Source organism: Acanthopagrus latus, chromosome 21 (assembly GCF_904848185.1).
Source record: "Acanthopagrus latus isolate v.2019 chromosome 21, fAcaLat1.1, whole genome shotgun sequence".
Taxonomy (NCBI): domain Eukaryota; kingdom Metazoa; phylum Chordata; class Actinopteri; order Spariformes; family Sparidae; genus Acanthopagrus; species Acanthopagrus latus.
In genome coordinates, this window is record NC_051059.1 from 19,924,311 (window position 1) to 19,947,170 (window position 22,860).

General features: G+C 40.7%; 1 protein-coding gene across 1 annotated transcript in view; it reads left to right on the forward strand.

Moving 5' to 3' along the window:
• Positions 1 to 22,860, forward strand: part of tnr (tenascin R (restrictin, janusin)) — a 200,012-nt gene that overhangs the window by 56,237 nt on the left and 120,915 nt on the right. Inside the window, exon 8 of the mRNA XM_037084415.1 lies at positions 21,078 to 21,129. The gene's annotated coding sequence lies outside the window, so the exon portion shown is untranslated. The remainder of the gene's footprint in view (positions 1 to 21,077; positions 21,130 to 22,860) is intronic.

Below are 22,860 nucleotides of genomic sequence, written 5' to 3' on the forward strand. Positions count from 1 at the left end.
TGTTTCTGGGTCACATAAATATATCTAATTGGGCATCTTACATAATGAGCTGGGGTTTCCCTTAGGCAACTCTTTGCTGGAGCTTTCTCATAATATTTTGAGATAGTGCTCAGAGTGAAGTCATGCAATTACAGAAGACTCACCCTTTATATATTGTAGCAGCAGGTTTGGAGGTGCGACAAGTATGAACTGATGAAAATGGATGTGGTACCCTCGAGCAGCGTTTCTTTGCAGAGATACAAAGAAGCAAATAGTTGACTGATTTCAGGACCCTGAAATATGTATTAATGAATGAGGAAGGAATATCAGGGAGTATGTGTTGCTGTAGGACCTGATTTGAGAGGGGTCCAAATGATATTCAGGATTGATGAAATGTTTGGTCCATAAAGGCTGAGACAACAGAGGCAAATGAGCCCAATGAGATCTCATAAGATGTCTTGTTTTGTCAGTAGCCTAACTATGACTGGAGCCAGCTTTAGCTTGGCTAACAGGCAAATATTTTCACTTGTTGGACATTTGATTTGGGATAATTTTGTCACAGTACAGTAAGGTTCACTCTCTGTCCTCGAGGTCTCTCGAACACAGAGATTTATTATTGTAACCGTTATGAGAAAGGTCCTCTAATCCGCACGATAACCACGATTTTTCCTCGGACACCCGTTCAATAATAAAGCAAATGCAAGGGCTTTCATCAGCGGGCAATATGCTTAAACACCATTGTGTTGCCTTATGTGGGAATAGATAGTGACGCAACAGACTATTCTTGAAATGAAAATCCTTGAGATTGTTACTTTGAAAACAGGTTAGGTGACAGTTTTTCCTTAGAGAAGCTTAAAAAATTCAGCTGATGCTCAGCAGCATCCTGGAGCCTGACACCGCCGTCTTCAGCGCTAAGCTTGAAAAACACAGTTACTCATCTGTGGGAACAAACAAATACGAGCGAGATTCCCCTTGTCTCTTAGCATCCCCGGTTTAAAGTGATAAACCCGTGATCCCTGTGATATTTCATCTCTTTATCAACATCATTTCGGAAGCACTGCGGACTACGTTGGTGTTTACTCAGGATTTCACTGTGTAGTCTGTTCTTAGGGGGCTTAAATCCCTCTCCACCACTTCACCCACCTTCCTCCCCCCTGACTCCTATACATTTTTCTCCAACCCTGCCTTCCCCTGATTAATTACAAGGTCAGTATAAACAAAAGGGAGCAGTTGTTCACATGTTCTGGTATATCACTGGCCAAGGCTATATTCATACTCCGGCCTTTCATTTATCACCACACGACCCGAGTCCGACTGGAGCCATTGCCTGCCATAGCGAGGGCGATTCCAATTAATATAATGGACTTGCGGGTTGATGTTTTTCTTAGCACTCTCAATAACGCAGTCATTTATATGCTGATTTGCCATTTTTCAGCGTTGCAGGCAGCTGGATGCGACCCATAAATCCAAAGGCGGCCTCCGCAGGACATAACTCACCTAGGACATGTTTTGTCCCAAATCAAAACAGCACCTCCTGTTTTGACATTGAAGATTCAGCCGAACTGAACTGTGGTGGCCTTGTAGATAATGACAGGGTGCAGCATCAGTCTGCTGAGATTGCTTGTCTCAGCAGTATCGTTAGACAAATCCCAAAATTATCATGAATCACCAGCGGTAGTCAGCGGCAGGAGATAAAAAAAAGGGACGGCGTGAATGATTGATACCTTGTGTTCATGAACTAGCCGAAGTAATCTAGCCAGGGCCCATATTACTACCATTACTGGTCCTGAATTAGACGTAATGGAAAACATATAAGTGTGACGTGATTGAAAAGCAAGCGTCTGTGGTGTTTTACTTCCAGTGAACATTGTTTTAAAGAGCTGTTTTTTTACACTACAAGGATTGATGCATGTTTTCATCTTTGCAGTAAGCCTGTCCTCTGATGTCATTTGATGACTTTACTGCAACTACCTACAAGTCTCTGTGTTATTTACGAGCTGTTGATACACTGATATATAACATACAGTATGTACCACCTGCTTGTTTATGAGGTTGCTGACATCCTGGGAATATTACAGTATAAATGCCATGTTCTATATCCTTCATTTGACCTCCCAACTTGGTACTGTTTCCACAGAATATATTTGAACCTTTATCCAAATATAAGGTGTTTGAGAAAGAAAAATACTTTTCATTGATTTTCCTTAACAGAGAAGTTCCATACGTGGAAAAAGAAAAAAAGTAAAAAGAAAAGACACGTGAAAAGGTCTCGACAGATGAGCTGCTGTGGCATATTTAATGGTTCCATCTCTCATCTTTTTGTTGACATGCAAACACGGTCCATTTCTTCAATTCTGATGTCCTACATACATTTCATTCAACATTTTCAACCATTCATCTTGCGTCAGTGCTTCTGCCTCATACCATCTCTTTGTAATGGGCTTCTTTCAAGCTGCCAAAAAGACTTTCAACAAATATCTGTTTTCTCTTGACATGCTATCATGTGAAAAAAGTCCAAAGTAGCCCAGAATCTTGACAATGCAAAAACGTCAACAATTGTTGTCCCACATTTTCTCCAATGATGATTGTGCTGTAGCATTTGCTCTTCTTTTTGGGTGTAATAAAGAATCTAATCACAATCTTCTCTCCAGGCACGCGTAGAGTGATGAGCTTTCAATATGCAGAGTCATTCGTCTTCTAAAGTGTTCACACTTAGTTCTTTAAACCTTTTCTTCTTTACATATAATGTTGCGAAGACAGATATCTTTTATTGTAAACAAACTCTTACACCCAAGTCACTTAACATGCAAAATACAATGCAAAATGTGCCTGAAAGTGTGTGTGTGTGTGTGTGTTGGGAACAAATACTACCTATTAATCTTTAGGGGAAAATTCTCTTCAAAACCAATAATCACTTATAAAACTTGTGTGGTGTGTTGAGAGCAACAGTCTAATAACTGCACAGCACGCACAGCCTCATTTGTACATCATTAAGGGATACGCTTTCTTTCTTGATAATATCACCGAACACATGTGGACGTTTTTAAAGGTTCCAGAGTTATTAGAAATGAGGAACTTGTCCAATTAAACAGACTTAAGCGCAGATGTAACCATGCCTTCATTGCAGTTGCTGTGCACCCCCCCCCCATTACTGATGTGAATACCAATCTATCCTCTCAAATATACAGAAAATATGTTCGAATTCTCTTTTATTAACCATTTCAACAGATTTATTCCCCATTTATTAAGTGTGTAAAAGCAAATGCTGTACAGCCACACCTCACAGCTCCCTCCTGTTGCTCCCCCCAAATATCTGACTGAGGATTTGCCCTTGAACCCAACTACTGTTACCATTTATCCTAAGGCAACCACCTCCTTCTTCTTTTGTGTGTTATGTGAATTGTTTTTTTTTTTGTTTTTTTTTTGTGGAGTACAATATTGCAGGGTAGTATACTAGTATATGCTCATCGAGAATAACAAAAATACACTGAGGATCTCTCAGAGGATTTATAAATGAGGTCTGTTCCTCCAGGACCGTTGTTAATCTAGACCAAGGTCACTACAGTCGCCGGAGAGCTATTGCGTGGTGCTTGTACATGTGTGCAAGCAAAGATGACAGCATTGAGATGTGTGTTGTGAAAATACAGTACGAAAATGTAGGGAGTAAATGAAGACCTACACCCACAGGTATAGTATAGACAGGCGGAGGGACATGGGGCCCTTGCAAGGTCAGTGTCAGCCAGCCATGACGAGATCCAGTGTTGTAAATAATAAGAGCTCTGACCTCTCAGGGGACCAAGATGAGCCATTTATCAGCTCCTTCCACCCATTGTCCACTTCTCTATCAGGGGTTTGTTAGAGCAAGTATTCACCGAATGGGCTTGAGCGGCAATATTTATTCACATAATGGCACTGGTTTGTTATCTGTTGTCTGTTTACTAAAAGCCTCCCTACAACCATATCCGAGCGGTGTTGAGTAAAACCAAGCATTTCGTGATGCTGCTGTTTCACATCAACATCGTTTAGCCACTGTCACCCTTTAACTGTGTAGGTGCAGGAAATGCAATGAATATGTCACAGAGGTTAATTGTACATTGTCAGCACTGGTATTGCATATACTGTTCATTTTAGATGTCAACAACAATATATTGTTATTTTCTGCCCTTTTTGTCAGTGGATGAGTTTCTCTAAATTGATTGAATTGGAGGTTTTCAGGGTTTGGATTGGGCATTCCAGCCAAGCGACTGTCTTCTTTGTAAATACAACACTATGCCATGAATCCTCTCAGAAATACTGAAGAAAAACAGCACACAGTTTGTATCACTCATCATCCATCCATTGTTTAGACCAACTAGACTTATGAGAGGAAGTTTCTTTCTGTTAGCGCAAAATCTAAATATAGAACTAATTCCCTTTTTCTCAGCTTGAATTTTTAGATTTTAATATCGCATTTCCCTGCAGCTCATCTTATTTTGCTCTCCAGGAAATTCTGAGATGGACATGTTCATGAGGCATCTCTTTAATCGAGTGATTCTTTTTGGATGTGGATGCTTGTTCTTCTGGAGGCATTCGCAGAGCTGCCCTGTTTTTGTTGTTTCGTCTCGCATTTCCTTCCCTGGTTATTGGATTTTGTGGAGGAGGGATCTTTCTGTTGCACTTCTCACCTGGTACGACTTTATTTTTTCGTCGGGCACCTGTCATCAGCAAAAGATCAGAATCTTCTCTCTTGAAGCCCTTAACCTCCCGAGGCACTGTGCTGCTGGTGAGTCATGACAAATGTAAACAGAGAGATAAAAGAAATATGAAAAAATAACCATCTCTTAGAAGTATTGACATACAGAAGCTTTGATTAAAGACTTGCATGAGCGAAACACTAACCAGCATGAGTGAATTTATCTCAGCCTTTTTCAAAGGCCTGACAGCGCATTTACAGTAACACTTGCTCTCAGAGCCATTTCGAAAATGAAAGCCCTCGCTGCATCAAGCTGCACTCTTCAGGCCTGAGTGAATGAAACCAAACCCTCCATGCTTTGTTGTAGTATTGCTCCACTGGTATCTCTAGTTAATGGTGAATGAAAAAGAGAGAGCGAAAAGATGGATGGAAAGACTGAGATGTTGGTACGCCACAGCTGGGACCCACACTCAATTTCATGACACCAGAAATATTATGATGCTTGTCCGAGCCGGCAGAGCACACCGGTGGGCCCCAGGCCTCCCATTATATTGAAGGGTGAGACATATCACTCCTCTATCGCTTGTCAATAAAGACGATGGCTGCTGGGAGACTGGACATGAGAAAAGCTTAATAAAAACACACTTCAAGCAAAGTTTATGGCCTTATAATAAATCACAATAAATCCTGGCAGAGCACAATATGATAAATGCCCGTCTTCGTAAGCTTTATTTTGTATTCTGAAAGATCGCCTTGAGAGTATTGATGTATCATTCACAGAAAAGACTCCAGTGTGTATCTAGCTCTGTTTGATGCAGCCTTTGTTTGTTTACACATGTGGAGATTCAAATGTCCACTTAAAAAGGCCAATCACATATGAACAGACGTAAATCTTTTATGTGGAAATTTTAACTAATGTGTGAAAAAAAAATCACTTGTGAAAAAATGCCCAGTTCATATTTGACATTTTCCTTTTGTTTCCACATGTTGAAAATTGTAAACATCGCGTGCAAAATCACATATGAATGTTTGTAAATCACATGATAGAATTTCAGCTCACATGTGAAAATAGAAGGTCACATGTGAATTCCATGATTAATTCAAGTCCCCGATTTCTGTTGTCTTTTTTTTGTGCCTATATGGTTGTTTTTGAATTTTTAAGGCAAACCAAGCAAGTTCACTGAGAGTCATCTGCTCACCATCTCAACACAAGCGCAAACCAGATTCACGTTACTGCCTCAGTTAATTCCTTGAGCTGGAGTTTTCAAAAATGTATTGGTTGTATAGTGCTTTGTAAAAGCTGTCCAGTTTTCCGGATGTCCTCGAATGTTTCACTGTGGAGAGTTTTAAGATGTATCCTTGCTCGCAGCTGAGCAGTATGTTCTGTAACATGTATTTAAGTCAAGTTATTTTACAGAACATAAAATAAAACCATTGGCTGCCTGGAACATAGGGAATCAATCCACAAGCTTCAGCTTTGGAAAAATTGTTTAACAGCAATGTAAAGGATACTCAATTTGCAGTTAATGGTCTAAAACATTGCTCGTTTGGTTCTTTTATGGGATAGATTGATGAGTTTGCTTGCACATTGTGTATTGATTTAAAAGAGAAAAGTTATTTCAAATTGCTCTATTATTATCATCATTATCATTATCATTATCATTATCATTATTATTATGATTATTATTATGATTATTAGTCCTTGTTGTTGGTTAAATAATGTTGATGGCAATGATAATAATGATAATTTGATGGCAGAATCAGTTCACCCACAGTCTTACCATGACTTTCACCTATTAAATCAGCATTTAAAACAGGAAGATCTTCTTCATATTCTGAGCAGGTCTGAGCAAGTAGCTGTTATCAACATTCAGCGACCCAACAACAACCGTAGTTAACAATCCTTAGCAGTTTGGTCAATTTGTTATTATTCTCTATGGCTGGTTTAGATTCTGGACCATGTTCCTGCTGTGGTGTGGACATTGTTCTTTAATTAATGCTTACCTTTGTTTTACTGTTTTATTAATTTTTAAAACCGGTTGTGCTGAGAGGTGAAGCAAAATGTGGTCCAAACCCTTGATATGCTGCTCTTGTAATGTGCTTGTCCAAGACCTTTTCCCTGTAACCTTGACATTTCCTCACTTGTTAAGTGGTGCTGCGTGATCAAAGACTTTGCATGAGAGCTGTTGTAAGCAGATATGGCTAAATATTAATGAAGACAAAGCTTCAGACTTGTTTAGAGGGTTAGTTTTTCTGATTGCACACGTATTGTGTAGGCACAGAAATGCAAAACACAGGGTACGAAATGTGGAAAAATATAAAAAATTCAGAGGGCAGACATTTGCATTCATAAAAAACAGAGAATGTTTGTTTCAGCTTGTTTATTTATATCTTTTGACGTGTTATGAATACTTAACGCACCTCACGTGGAGAAAAACAGATCGTTGACCCTGAGTCCATCCACTTGAGGTTGCCAGGTCAGGATTCTCAGAGCGAGTTGGATGAATCTGACAGCGGCTCCCTCGATCGATTATGATCTGGACCGCCAGAGGAGGCACAGACGTGGGGAGGTAAGCATGGGCCCAGGGCGGAATGCAAACATCTGTGCTCGTTCAAACCAATTAATCGCGAGGGGCCTGTAACGGCGCCGATCGGTGAACATTCCCACCCTCCACTCCTCCTTCATTAATGCCGCTTGCCATTTCCTCATCTTCATCTATGCCGGTGTTTTGGCCCTCTATCTGCCATCTGTCTCTTTCCTCCCCTCCATGCATGTCATTTTCCGCTGCATATTTCTATTTCCATCCCGTCCCCTCCGCCTCCTTCCCTCAACTTTTCCCTCTCCACCTCGTCTCTTTCATTGTCCCTCCCTCAATGCTTCGTGCCCTTTACAGTAAAACCAATGGAAATATACCAAAAAAAAAAGGGCTCACGCATCGTCTTCTTGTGTCACCCCTCCTCACACAGCTCCTCCTCCTTTCTTTTCGTGTTGTCTTCTTATCTACGTCACCTGCCTGCGCTTCGTTGCTTTTCCCCGCACACACACACACACACACACACACACACAGCCATACACACAAAATGTTGAATTAATTCCTTGAGCGTCCCTGCTCTCCGTCGGTGGTCCTTTATCTCTGGGGGTTGTGGAAAGGTGACTGGATGGCTCCCCATCATTAAAACCTCATCATCTGAGATGACACTGTCTACTGTTATTGACTTTTCCTTTTTTTCCCACCCCACAAAGGATATCCAATTGGCAGATGACTATTCAGCCACAGTTTCATTAAAGGTGAATTCAGCACGGTTATAGACATTATGAATACAAACCGAATACAGTAATATGGTAAGAAGAATATCAATTATCGCAGAGAATGGGAGAACTTTCTGAGCAGCTTCTCTTTATATTCATCCAAAATACAAAAAAAAAAGCGACCAGGGCGACCGATTATCATGTGTTATGGGTTTCCTGGGCTCGTTTTTAAGACCAAGTGAGAGATATATAGAGAGAGAAAGCGGGAGGGAGAAGTAGGCAAAGGAGAAAAAGATGGAAATGTCAAAGTAGATCATTTCAGCGGAAGACGTGTCGGTCCATTCTCCCCTGAAACAGAGGCACCCCTAAAGGTCACGTCAATAATTCTCCTGTTTCTCCAGCTGGCCATTAATCATTTGGTCGTACGTCTGTCATCATAGGGGGCTAATGAGATCTACATAGATCATTTCTTCCTCTGGCTGGAGGACAACCCTGCTGTTTCGAGGAAAAAAAAAAAAAAGGCACTCTCATTGATCTTGTGTTGCTCTCAGAGGATCCACGTGTGGCCAGAATCCGTGTCGCCCTGCAGTATTCTCCTCTTGTCTTTTTGGTGGGAGGTTTGAGACTCATCTGTGTGGGCAATTTAATGGGGCTTTTGAAATAATGTCCTGTGAATCATATTATATGCACGGCGGGCATAATGGATCAAATGGGTCCAATGTTGTGACCCCGATGTCCTTGTAGCGAGATCGTAAAATGAGTGAAGGCAAGAAGCTGCACTGTGGAAGTGAATTGAGGACACTGCGTTTTGTTTACACTCAGAGTATTTTGCCCGTGCTGCTCATTAAGTTGACCTGCTGTTGGCGCATCAGCAGAGACTTTCTTAATCACTATCAATGAAAAAAAGCTTCAGGACTTGGTCATCTAATTTTTGGCCGTCGGAGGGCACAGGATATGAAGCGTATGGCTCCAAATGAAATATCCAGCCTTTTGATTAAAATGGCGTCTTGCCACTTTCTCTGACTAAGTGATTAATTGCACAAACTTAGGACAAGCGAGGGTACCTTTCAATTTCTGGCTTTAATAACTTGGACCATTTAGCGTAGTTGTGATATTGGATGCACACAGAAGCAAATTTCTGCTTATAAATGAATAAAAGAGTATTAAGATATAGGACAGCGCTTTTCCGTCATCTGTCCCCAACAAGGGCCAAAATGTAAACCTGCGTGCTCATTAATCATCCTGTCAATCAATAAATCAACAGTTCAGATTGATGAAACTCTGGTTTAACAATGTCAAAAGAGCCATTCATCAAGCTTTTGTTAATATGAAGCGGATATCCATCTGGGACCCTTTTTGAAGCCGCTAGCTGGATGACAGATTACTGGTCACTCAACCTATGAAAGAGAAACATATGCCCAACAGATACATAACAAATTGCCGGCAGCCTAGTCAAGTTTATAAAACGATAGTAAAAGAAAGGAAATTAAAGGAGTGAAAACACAAGGAGCAGAAAAAACTTACTGTACCCTTTAATTAAAAGTTATAGTCTGTGAAAGACGCTGTTATTGGTTGAGATCTTCCAACTTACTTTGTGGGTGTAATTGTCAATTTTAAATGTATTAATGAATATTTTTTATGTCATTACTGGCTTGACGCACTGTAGCCTTGAAAGTCAAAGTGGCTGTTTTCCTTTTACTTAAAGACCCTGGATCTAAAAAAAAGCAAATAGCAGAGATGGAGGGCTGGGATGTAAAACCCTGCAGAGGAGGATCAGTGCAGTCAGTGCAGCACTCCTACACGGCAGAGAGAGGTTAAAAACAAAAAAGTAAAAAACTTGAGCACATCTGGGTTTGGGAGAAAGTCATGCAATACAAAGTTTTTTGGGATTAAACATTAATGAGTCTCCAGTTGCCGCTGTGCTGCTCGGTGTCTGTCAGAAACGACAGGATCTCACTTTTCTTGACAGCAATTCTGTGTTTCAGCTCCGAGCTGATGAGCGATCAAGCACCTCTGCACTCATGGCAGAGAAGGCTCCTACCGCAGTGGAAAGATGAATATGTCATTGAATAGGCATTTCAGTTAAATCCAATATCCTGCTCCTGTCACTGTGATTACAAAACTGTCACATTCAAATGCCGGCTCTGACAACGCTGTCAAAATACTGATTTACTGTGCACACAAAACATTTACATAATGATTATTTGTAGGTGCGTGCGTGCGGTTGACTCGCTGCAGCCACATGTGTGTCACGACAAGTAATGCGTGTACCTAGTTTTGGACTTCCGTGTTTTATTTACCAATTTATATTCAGTCCATGTGCCTGATAAGCATAGATAATGCATCAACACATTCAGAATCATTCAATTACAGGAGGAATATGCGCCGCCGCATACAAAAGCCTGCTGATTCTTCATTTCAGCCAGTTCCCTCTTTTTCTTTTTCTCTGAAGCACTTTAACATCACTCCATTGTTGTCATGGTGTGATATATTCCTTTATATCAGGGAATTAAAGCTCATTAGACGAGTCTTAAGAGATCTCCTCAGTGCAGGAAGTGATTTAAATGGTTTGGAGTCGTACCGTGCAATGCAGGCTCCGTCGTTGTTTTTTTTACAGTGCCATGATAAATGGCAGAAATGTCGATCGCCCCTCTAACCCCCCATAATAAATATGTAAAATCCAAACAGATAAAAGCTCCAAATCTCCCATGACTCCTTTGTTTACATCTGTTTGTCTTTCTGTTGTGCTAGAAAGTATGCCAGAATACAATAAAACTGTAGTTAATATTCCCAAATGCATCTCTGACTGATCTCTGAGCTGTTCTCCAGTCCACTGTTCCGTACCATAGAATCAATTTTAAGGGTTTTAACTTCTAGCGCTTGTGTAAATTTAGCCATCGGGGTAAAAGATATCTTAATGAAATACTTGCTCTAACGGATAGAAGCGGTCCAATCAGATAAGAATTTGGAGATGAGGAATTTCTCTTTATAATGTTCAGGGTTAAGAGCACAACTATGCTTATTAGTTTATAGAAATGCCCCTGTCAGCAGGGCGACTTACACGGATTTCCAAGAAACATAAAGTCTTTCTCACTTTTATTAACATTACGAGTGTCTCTCTACATTTTCAGTCATTTCTTAGGTAATAATGCATTGAATGGTTGTGGTAAAAATGTGTAAAATATACAATCATGTCCTTTTTTTAATAGCTTAAATGTAGTTCTGGTTTTCTGAGCTGATGTAACAGCTCTCACCATTATTTTTTGCGGACAAAGGCAGCACTGTTTTATTGTTATTGCTCACCAAGTTTGACTTTACATATTTTACCCCATTAAATACAATTACTATATTCATGTCCACTCGCTGGAAAGTTTTTCAGCTAATTTCTGATGATAACTCCAAACAGAAAACTCAACATAATGTCATATTTAAATATTGTACTTTGCAGGGTACATCCAGTGTCTGAAAGCAAAGATACTGATGGGCACAAGAGAGCTTGGAAAGTATACCAGGGTCTTTTAGGAGTCCAGAATCAGTAATGGACACTGACATCTATTTATAGTGGGAACAGCTAAAGACGGTGAATAGAAAGCTGGACAAAGAGGGAGAGTGAGCAGAGCCACCGGCAATGTTTTCTATAAAGCTTTTATACAGTCTAGGACAGATAATCTGATGCAAAAGGACTTCTTAGTGAAAATGTGCTGAGAGTTTGATTTTGGTACCCTTTCACTTTTATACCTAAATTGTTAGATACTTATTTGCTCAACTGGAGAATATCAACCAAACTGGAGCCACATTTCCAAGTGCAAATTATGACCGAATTTTCACGACATCGGCACCAGAAAATGCTAATTAATGCACATTCATTATGCAAATGTAAGAACTTGGGTGCAGTCATGTGCCATTAAACCATTTCAGGGGAAGAGGAGGAACACGATGACACAATTTGAAGACTACCAATCAGCCACAGAGGAAAAACGATGTGATTATTGCTTCCGTGTCTGTCCAGTGATGATTAGACTTAAATGTTGTGTCATTTATCGAACCTGTTCACTTTGCACTTAGTTGCTTTTAACTTTTCTATGACTACACCAACTTTTGCCAAAAATGCATGAGTAAAAATTGAAGCTGGCCAACCATTCCAGAGGGTTGTCAGTTATTCGATTAAAATGACTTGCAAAATAAGGTACTTTTCAAGCATGTCTGCCAGATTTTGGAAACGGTAACAAAGAAGTGGAATAAAGGCCCGCTAGGCTCACCGCGGTGCTGGTGGATGGATGATTCAGGGGTCCCAGAGCTGAAAAGGAGCTATGAAATATGGTGTAAAGCTGTTGTTACGCTTCTCTCCAGGGAGCCCAAATTTTTTTAGCAGGGCCCTGGCTACCCAAGACAAATGCTTGAGATGCTGACCAGCAATTCAACATCAAAATTTATATTCTGAAATGGTCTGTCCGCACGCAGACAAGACATAGTCGCCATTTATGTGTTCAGTGTTTGTAGTTGATGCTCTGATCACTATTCTGACCACAACATTACAGTTGGGAGGAGTGAGGAAAGCATGTTTTTGAAATTCATCTTCTCCGGCTCCCTGGGCGTTGCCATTAAGTCACAATGTGATTTATTCCTCTTTCTTTAGACATATCCGAGAATTATGCCCCATTTTAAGGAATCCCTGAAGGTACTAATTCATATTCTCTATATGATTGGACCATCAATACTGAGGGTAACTGAAGGTCGCTCTGACAGTTTTACGGTTTGGCAGGTTTGCCTCCCTTACTGCTGTTGCCTCACAAAGCACTGTAATGCATTTTTTTTTTTTTTTTGCAGAACTGCTGATCGCCTTGTGTTGCAATAGACAGCCACTGCAAAAACACAGCAAATACAATCAAAGCTGCATTAGACTGAATGTGACCTCCGCCGGCCTGCTCCCGATAGGCCGCTGATAATACCAAGTAGCTTACCCTCCTCCTAATAGCCTTTCTTCACTGTACTTATTTGTCAATCTTTGGTCGTTCTGATTGAGAGGTGACCTTTTCGTCGCTGATCGCAGATCAATAAACAAGCCCTGTGAACATTCAGTAAAGTCAGTGACTGGCCTCGTAATGCATTATGCTTTTAGCCGAGAGTTTTTTTTTCCTCTCTCTTTTTTTTTTTAACCTTCAAAAGCAATAACAGTAAAAAGACAAAAGAGTTCCACATCTATTATAAACGTTGGAGGCTGACAATAACAAAACAGCACGTCTGGCCTTTGCTACGTGAAGTATCAGATGAATATTTTATAATTTTCCACACCAGTATTTGATATTAATGAACTTTGCATTTGAGTCTATGCTGCTCGCTTTGCGAAAGATGACATATCTGCCTGCCCACCTGTTATGAATATTTATAACGTGCCAGTGGACAAAGGTTAAAGAGGCACAGTTAGATTTTGCGCTCTGGCTCCAATTCAGCTCTGTTTGGTAGGCCAGAGATGTTGCTCTCCATGGTGCTGAACTTGTGATCCAGTTATTCCTAAGGTGCTCCTCTCTCTCTGCACATTTCTCTTTCTATTCTTTCGCTCATCTTTTTGTCCCTCTCAATTTATGTTGTCAGCTACTCAGTATGGCTGAAGAGTTGGAGGAGAGCAAAAAAAAAAAGTGTACTATTGTAAGCGATTGAATGGCTTGTTCAACAGCTGCGTGACCCCTAACCCCTCCAGCTCTGAAAAAGAATAAGGAATTGGATTGGATGGAAAAAAAAGCAAAATGAAAGCCTTATTGACCTTGACCTGGAAAACAAAAAGTTACAAAGAGTCTTATGTAAAAGTCTGAAAAGGCAGCCTGTGATTAAATGCACTTCTGCCCCGAGTGCTGCCATACTTGACCTGCGCTGGGAACAACTTCAATTCTCTTTCTCTTTTTGGCCTTTCTCTCTTTAACCGTGCCTCAAACTAAATAGAAAGCCTTCAGGAGTATGACTGTCATAAGTATGGCTTTGCATGGCAAAACAATTGCAGCCTGTCCACTGCATAATAGACGAGTGGAAGTGTGAGCGTTGTGCACCATCCCTGAAATCAATGGTCCTCTGCTTGGTGGCTGGCTGACTCCCCTCCAAACACACCCAGGCGGGTACCATAAAGGATGTTTATTAGTCTGACAAGTTGACACTGCAGCTCCTTGTCATGCTCTGATAATAGGGGCCAGGCGCAGACCAGCGGAAGCCCTGCTTCAGCTGGTTAGGAGACAGACAACCCCTTCAGGGGTGCAGATAAGAAAGGAGAGGAAGAAAGAGCGAAAGAAAAGAAGGACGGAAGAGGGAGGGTGGTGTATTAGTGCAGCTAGGGCCTGTTTTATGTGAAGAGGAGAGAAAATAGGAAGGAGGCAGAGGAGCATGGAGAAGTCCTGAGAAGAGAGGAAAGGGCAGAAAAAAAGGCATGAATTTTGAGTCCTATGCTATTGCAAGTTTAGGACTTGGATGTATGAAAATGTGTGTTTCATTCATTCCGATGTAGGTGGCTCGACAGGCACATTTTGCCAAAAGAGCTCTTCAGGACGTCAGTGTTTTTGCGCCCATGAAAGCGTACACCCACTGGCCCCCTGCATGCATCAACTGTGAGACTTCTTTTTTTATATGACCGATGATCAAAAGGCTCAATCCCATTTACAACTTTTACCCCTACTGCTCGTTTTTTTAATGCTTCCTAACCCTATGAAATGGGACAACCCTTTATGACCCTCATAATCAGCAGCTAGCACTGATGGCAGATGTGACCGGATGTTTCCAGGATGCCGTCCTCAGCGGTGGTGATTTCGCTCTGGTGTAACTGTAGCAGTCCTGGTCTTATCACAGTGCCATAACTATGGGATCCGTCCCAGCAACTGCTGGATTTCAGTCAAATTTAGGGCATTGTATACAATTCAAAGGGGGGGTAGAGCATTATTGAAAGCACAAAGCGACTAACAATTTAATGTTGGCAAGCTAGCTAGCTAGTTAGCTACCAAGACAGTGGCAAACTAGTGGTCAATAGTCTTTTCGTCTGACAAAACAGCGTCAAGTTTGACAGTTTAAATTTAATTCTTCCTGTTCTTACAATGACTGAGTACAGTAAAAACATGTATCTAATATGTTTAAGAGTCTCCTCTCCTCTCCTCTCCTCTCCTCTCCTCTCCTCTCCTCTCCTCTCCTCTCCTCCCGCCTCCTCCACTGCTCACCTGTAATGAGCGGCTCTCGACTCACTGTGAGCCTGAGAACAGATGCAAGCTATAAATCAGCTAATCAATGGCACCAAAGTTAGTCCCTTAACAATATTGTAGGAAAACGGCTTGAATGAGCCTCATTGATTCAGCTTCACTGATCGTTATTTCTCAGAGAAAAGCTGACCTTGAAAGACAGCAAGGTCGTCGTTGTTGTGCCGTCTGTGTCACTCCGCACGCCGAGAAGCTTATTCTAATTTAAAAGTGCCGCAGTGTAAATGAAACCATTATAGAAGTTTACGGGTTATTGATTTCTGTTGCATATTTTTAAATCCTTAAAAGTGGACTCTTCTCATCGAGGGAACCTCTTCGCACGACCTTCGCAATTATCTTTTCACTCAGGAAACCAGGTCAAAGAAAGACGATGAGAAGATAGGATGAGATGTGGCTTATTTCTTGCCAACTCATCATAAAATAGTGCTACACACCTCCATTTTTCCAAGGGTCAGGCCTTTTGAGTCAGCGCTGCAGAGGGAAGTTCCCAGCACCATTATGTCATCAGGGGACAAGAGGACAGAGGGAGGAAAGGCGCTACAAAAGAAGCTATTTTAATTAAAGCTGGCAGATTTACTCGCCTAGCTGGGTTTAAAGCATAGCCGGCCTGGGCCGATGGGGGCCAAAGTGGCGGTCATAAAAATGACTCATGCCAGGCTGGGGGTGGAAAAGAGCCCCCGGAGGGACGGGCGGGGGAATTAAGGTGGGCAGTCTGGAAGCTGTTCCGTAATGAGGACAAATAGCTGAGAAGTTTGTCGCCTGACAGAAGGTCTGGAGCTAGCCAGGGAAATATGCACAGTGCAATATTTTCCGATCGAGTGACATTTCTGCTGCGTTGTGTGAGAGAGCGAGGGACCGGGTTAACAAGGAGAGGGGAAATGAAATGAAAGTAAAAGCTACTGAAACGCAGTCATGACATGCTATCCATCTCGCTAATTTGTTGGGTTTTTTTCCATTAAGATTTATGTATTGATATTTAGAGTGGGGGTCCCATGATTTCAGTTTGAAATTGAAAATAAATCAGAATCAGTTTTCAATTTTGCTTATCAAATTCAAAGGCCGACTAACTAACACTTCGAAAAATGCCACAGCCAGAGATCCTTTATTGATTTGCTTGGTAGGATGGTTTACGTTGTCACAAACTGAACTTTGTATCCTTTGTTGTTTATTGTTGAATCCCTGACCGAACTCTGTAATCTTTATTGTCTGTGAATATTATTTGAAATTGTCAAACCCTGACGAGTTCAAAATCACCAGGATAAAGTCAAACTGTTGTTGTAAAACACCACAATTATTTTGAATGAGAATTTAAAAATGTAAATGAGAACAAATGATCTGTTGAACACAGAGACCAAACTTTTGTCACATTTCTCCAGCAAAAGCCTGCATGTTCCCTGAGAGGATGATGACTTATTATGATAAAATGACTTAGATTGAATATTTAGACTAGTCTAGATTTGTCTCTCAGGGAAAAAGATTGAAAAGAGTTTGTTGTGTACATATTACCGCACTCACACTCATCCTAGCCTTCATCTAATTTATCTAAGCCGTCAGCTGTCTAAGCTGTCAGCTGTGAAAATAAAAAGCCTTACCTCTAACGTGTTAACGATTGTATTCGCTATATAAAATAATCAGTCCTTGCGGTTTTCTCAGAATTACATACCTTACATCAAATTACAAAGAATGGAAATGACCGTCCAAACTTCCCTTCATCTGAGCACATACTGGGTTGAAAACAAGTCCAGGCCGTGCGTGTGACTTGAACCGTGTGTCTGTGCAAAGCTATCAAACACGCTGAGTACATGCGTTAAGTGTGACACATGCAGCAGCTGCTATCCACTCCCGGTGCCAGATTTTTGAATCGCGGTGTGGAGCTGAGAGAAGGCCGTCATGTGACTCGGGTTGCGGGTGGGTCAGTGTGGTGTTCTTGTTTTCGGGGGATTCGGAAGGTGTGAACATTTCCCGTCGCCAAGCATCCTCTCCTCTTCTTATCTTATCTTTGATTTGTCTCACCTCCCACGCACGTCCCTCATCTCCCTCTCTCTTGTTCCGTCACTCTCTCCTCCAAGCTGTTGGATGTCCCCCGAAATGAATGAGTGATAAATTGAAAGCTGTGGAAATAATAAACTCCCCCCCAACACACACACACACACACACACACACACACACAAAACAACCACACGCACACACATCACTGTCCCTCACCAAAGGTACTGTCTGCTGCGACAGCAGATGTGTCTCGATGTATGTCAGCACTGTCACGTCTTTCCTCTCTCTCTCTCTTTCTCTCGTGCTCTCTCTCTCTAGCTCTCTCTCCCTTTAATGGAATCTATTATTTATAATCACCATCTGCAAATTCCTTTATTTATTTCCTTGTGTCCGTGAGTCATTTTAGAGCCTTTATCTCCTGTAACCAAAGAAAACAAAGAAATGTGTATTTTCACAGATTTGCTGGGCACATTGCCATCTTGAATGCCGCAGAAGAGTAGATTGCATTAGTCTGATAAAATGAAATATGTATAGGAGCTCATATGCAAATGCAAGAACAGTAACCCTGTACCATATAACCCACGCTTTTACTTGTATGGAATTCTTTATTCCATTAAAAAGAAGCTTGATTTTTATCTTGATAATTTATCTTCCCTGTTTCAGATTGATCTCGTGGTTTTCATCCCACTGACTGAGTTGGCCTTTGTAGTTTTCACAAATTCAGATTTTCAGCAAAGTAAAGTTTTTTTTGGCTTTGTCAACTTTTAAAATGTGAGCTGTCACTCAATGGGTAACCTTAGAGCAGCATGAACTCTCAGAAAACTCTAAGTCTTTCCTCAACAATCAGCGTCTGTCTCCTCAACTTTGGCTCCTTTTCAGTATTTTTCATTTCTCTTTCTTGGACATGTTCGCCTACCCATCATCTGGTGAGATTATACTGTTGAGGAAATCAGATGCGCTCAATATGGAACTCCTTCTGTGCTGCGTTGAGACTGTCTTCGCCTGAACAATAACAAGACAGAAGTTAGAGTATAGCCAGCCACTAAAGGGCCACTGATATCAAACCTTTTGGCTCATGCTCATAATCTTGGGTTCATCTTTGACTTGGTCCTGAAATTTGGCAAACAAATCGACTCTGTGGTGAAAGGTCGCTATTTTCAGCTGAGGAACATCGCTTCATTTAAGTCCATCCCCTCTCTCAGTGGTACGATAACTGTTACCACTGCATTAATCTCCACAAAGCAAGTTCACTGCAACTCACTGTACCTCTTTATCTCACCTGCAGCTGCTGCAGTGTTACAGTCAGCATTACACTGGCCCCAGCATGCCTTCACTGGCTACCTGTCAACTGCAGGATTGATTTCAAGGTTTCTTAGATTCTCAGAATGTGAAATAATTTTTTGATCAGCTCCATGATCAAGTCTAATGGTTAAGAGGTGGTAACTCCACAGTGGAAACGCCAAAGCTTTGGAATAGCTTCCCGCTTTTAAAGTCCAGACAAGTCAACTAGTCCAAAATAAGAAAGCACTCGGAGAACAGACAGACACGAGCACAACGTCTACACACTTTTCTATGATCTATAAGTTTAAACATATGAGGAGGTATTTGAAAGCCTCAATCTTATTCTTCAATAACCAAATCATATTTCAAACGCGTCTTGGCACCCTAGTCATGGGTGGCTGCGTAATATTGCACAGCATGGCAACACTGTGCTTCCACTGTAATCAATGAGACTTGCTTCACTAGGCATCAGAGCAGTGCAGGTGATCTGCTCTGCGAGTGTAAAGACAGGCCGTGCTTCTAATTATATATTTTTTTACATGAAGTGTAGGCGTCCTCTTCAAAGAGAGATGCCGTAAGTCTCTATATTTTGTTGAATAAAACATCAAGTATACAGGAAATCACTCTAGCTGGCAGTTTGGTTTTGAGTGTTTCTGTTATTATGTATTGTATTATTATTTATTTATTTATATATTGTTTCCTTTTATCTGCACCCTTTGATCATAGGGGACAAGATAGATTGAAATAGCAGATGGCAATGACAGGGAAATGATTAAAGTACATACAAAACATAAGAAATGAGTGAGCTCATTACGTAGTATCTTTGATCCCTAAATTAGCTTATTCTACTGTACCACACTTCATTTTTCTAGAGTCCAAAACCACAAGACACAATCCAAAAAAAAAAACAAAAAAAAACAAAAACAAAAAACCCCCCGAAAGCTCAACATCTTGTTTTGACCTCTAACAAAGTGTTCTTCAGCTGTAGCTAGTTATAAGATATTTGTTTCATGTAGCCACTGGGTTAGACGTAACAGTTTACTGGTGTTGTAAACAAAAGTAACAAATGTTTGTTGTTATAAAGCAGCATTTGACTATATAGCGAGAGCAGCGACGTTTAATCACGATGTTGGTACCTAAACTTGCTATATAAGTAATCCTGATTTAATCTGCAGGGTCTTCGATTTGCAACTTGTACCTGCATGTATTTTTTTTAAAAAAGAAAAAAAAAACTCTCTTTAAATAAACTCTTCTAATATATGCTAAAATGCATCCAATCTTGCTGACCTAGATGTGAATATGTGTTTATTCTTGCCTCAATTTGAAATCGCACTTTCCCAAAGCACCACAAAGTCTGTCTCCCTCCCTCTCTGCATTCGTGAATATTCAGTTAAAGCTTGTTTATTTGTGTGTGCTGTTTCTATAGCTCTGTTTTGAAATTCTTATAAGGGTTATGAAAAATGTTTGATCCAGACATACTCTGACCTTGTCAATACATGGAGGGGAAGCCATAAATGTACAAACCGGTGAAATAATCACATTTGCATTAGGTGCTGAACGAGCCACCTTGTCTGAATCTGAGTATGGAGCTTTACAATACGACCCCAGGCCCAGCTGGAAGCACTCAGGGGGGATTGGTAACAGCCCCTCAGCTGTGCTTATGCACGTGCCTACACACATATGTGATGCAGACGCTTTTTTAACCTGTGTTTAATAAACACTTGAACTCAAGCAAGCACTGATTGTAAGTCTGGAGTGCTGGAACAATGTGGCAGCCTAATCAGGATGATGAGAGGAGCTCATAAGACGAGTGCCTTGCACAACAGGAAAGGTCACGTCCTGTAATTCACTCACTCACACACACACACACACACACACACACACACACACACACACACACACACACACACACACACACACACACACACACACACACACACACACACACACACACACACACACGCACACACGGCTGCATCCACTGCCTCTATCAAGAACCAAGTGCAGGCTCAGTGTAAAATTAGAGTCATTCTCAGTGTCCTTCAAAACCATTATAAATGCTAATTAACGCATCTTTGTGTACAGTGCGTGCTCGCAGTGTTGTGACACAAGGAGTGAGAGCGAAATATATTTAAAGGAGCGTCCTTCATATCCTTTAACATCTTTATTATTTCTGCACCAGAATTTCCTTCTGGAAAGAAAAGACACTGAGTTAAGATTATTGGATTTGAAAAGATGACAGTACAGAGATTTTTAACATGAAAGTACGCAGACTTCATAACCCTTCAAGAGGACTTTGAGTCGAGTCACAGGGGCTGAATAATTAGGCAAAGGATCAAGATTACAAGATTTAATCAATGCCGTTGTTGCTGTCGCTTATTGTGGACCTTTTATCATTATTATTACCATATTCTTTTGGTTAAAGGAAGTACACAGGCACCTGGAGATGATGCAATGTTTTCACGTCTGATGTCTTTTGGCTTTGTGTAATTCTCTCTCGGTGTATTTTCTGCAGCGAAAAAAGAAAAAAAGAAAAGTGGGTTGATTATTTGGTGTTCCTATTTTTCTCCTCCTGTATTTGATGAATTAAAAAAAAAACAAAAAAAAAACACCAACACGGGGACAAAAGACTTGGCATGTTTTAAACATCTAAAAACCCTCTCTCCTTTTCTGTTGACAGCTGCAACCCCAGAAGACCAGCACTATAAAGGATCGACTCAGGTGCTCTCAGGGTGAGTGGCTTTTTTTCAGACGCATGCTACAGCCTACCTTAAAGCACGTGTACTGTGTGTGTGTGTGTGTGTGTGTGTGCATAACGTTTACTTGTTTCTTCAACACAATGCAGTCGCCCTCTCTCTTTATGTATGATGGGGCAAAGCGAGTGAAATTGTATTCACACAGCGATGAAAAACAACTCAGCACGACACCAGAAATGACCAAAAGACATAGAAACACAATTCAGTTTAATTTTCTATGCACATATTAATAATCCTTTGATTGAGTCAGCTGCATACCTTCTTTCTGTCAGTTTTTAAAGTCCTTTGAAAGCCTTTTACATTTTCACAGCTTGGCTTTTCTGTGTGAAGCTGGGCTAGACAGTATTTTAGAAGAGATTAGTCTCTTTTTTTATCTGCCTGTGTCCCTGGATACCCCTTTAGCAACATTAGCATTAGAGCACATACTTTAGGCTGATCCAATCACTGTGCGCCACATATCTCAATGATATAGAGAGGCTATTAGTCTTCTTGCAATAGGTTTACTGTGTAGCTGACTCCAATGAGGTGATGCATTAACTTGCTGTTCCTGCAGTAGTATAAAAATCATCTGTATTTTATTTGTGCGTCACCTCTCTCCTTTCACATTGAGGCTAGATTCCTTCAGAATTTCTCCACAGTATGATTTTGATTTGTATCCTTGTTTGTTGGTCAACTCTGCCTCCCAGTTTTCATTAGGGTTGATTCTTGGTCCAAGTAAATCCAAGTATAATATCTGACACATACAGTTTTTTTCTGCTCCTCAAACAGAAACTACATTTACAGCCCGCTGTGTAGCTGAAGAAATGGCCTGGGGCCGACAAGCCTTCTCAGAGTTGTCAAGAATTAGAAAACCGAGTATAAAGTGACGACTTGATTTGCCTCGCAGCAAAGCTTTCATTTTATTTGATTTGAGTATGTCTAAATGTGTGCTTCTCTGTTCTATCTATCTGCTGTACAGCAACACACTCAGAGGGATTTTCAGACTGTGCAGTTATCCAACAATCCACCTACTTCACACTGGTATTAATGGAAACAACTGCCTGATTCACAATGGAAACCGAGATTACTCATAATTAGTGTTAGTCAGTGATCTACATTAATTCAGACTCATTTTTCAGATCATCCAGAGGGTGAGAACAGGATTCAAAAAATGTAGGTGGAAAACATTTAAATAAGCAAGTCTGTAGGAGTCTGTCAGTCTATCATGTCTCACCATAGCATGTCAGAGCAATTGGAAAAGTTTTAAAAGTCGTGAAATGCAAGAAAACATTAGCTAGGTCTTTTAAATCCCATGTAAATTTCATTCCGTGCTATATTTCTCATCAAACTTTACCTTTAATGCTCAAATTAAGGCTATCACCAATATTTACTATGCACATGTACACTGTAAACATGCATCACCAGTGCAGTTATCAGCATGTGGTTGTTACATGTTCTGTCCACCAGAGACACAGTACCAGTAAACTGCAAACTAGATTTCTTGCTCAGTAATAATTAACTTTAGGCAACTCTTTTTGATACTGTTAGATAAGTTAGATCAAGCAGAGCCAAGTAGTTATGAAATCCTGCCTATTTAGGTAAAAGTTGTACTTTAGGGCATTGTGTCACTTCGAGTAATATTTTGAGTTTAACAACCAAAGTGTAGATAATCCTTATGGTAATAAAGACTCCAGTTTTTTCACAAGAAACAGGCACAGTTCTGTCATG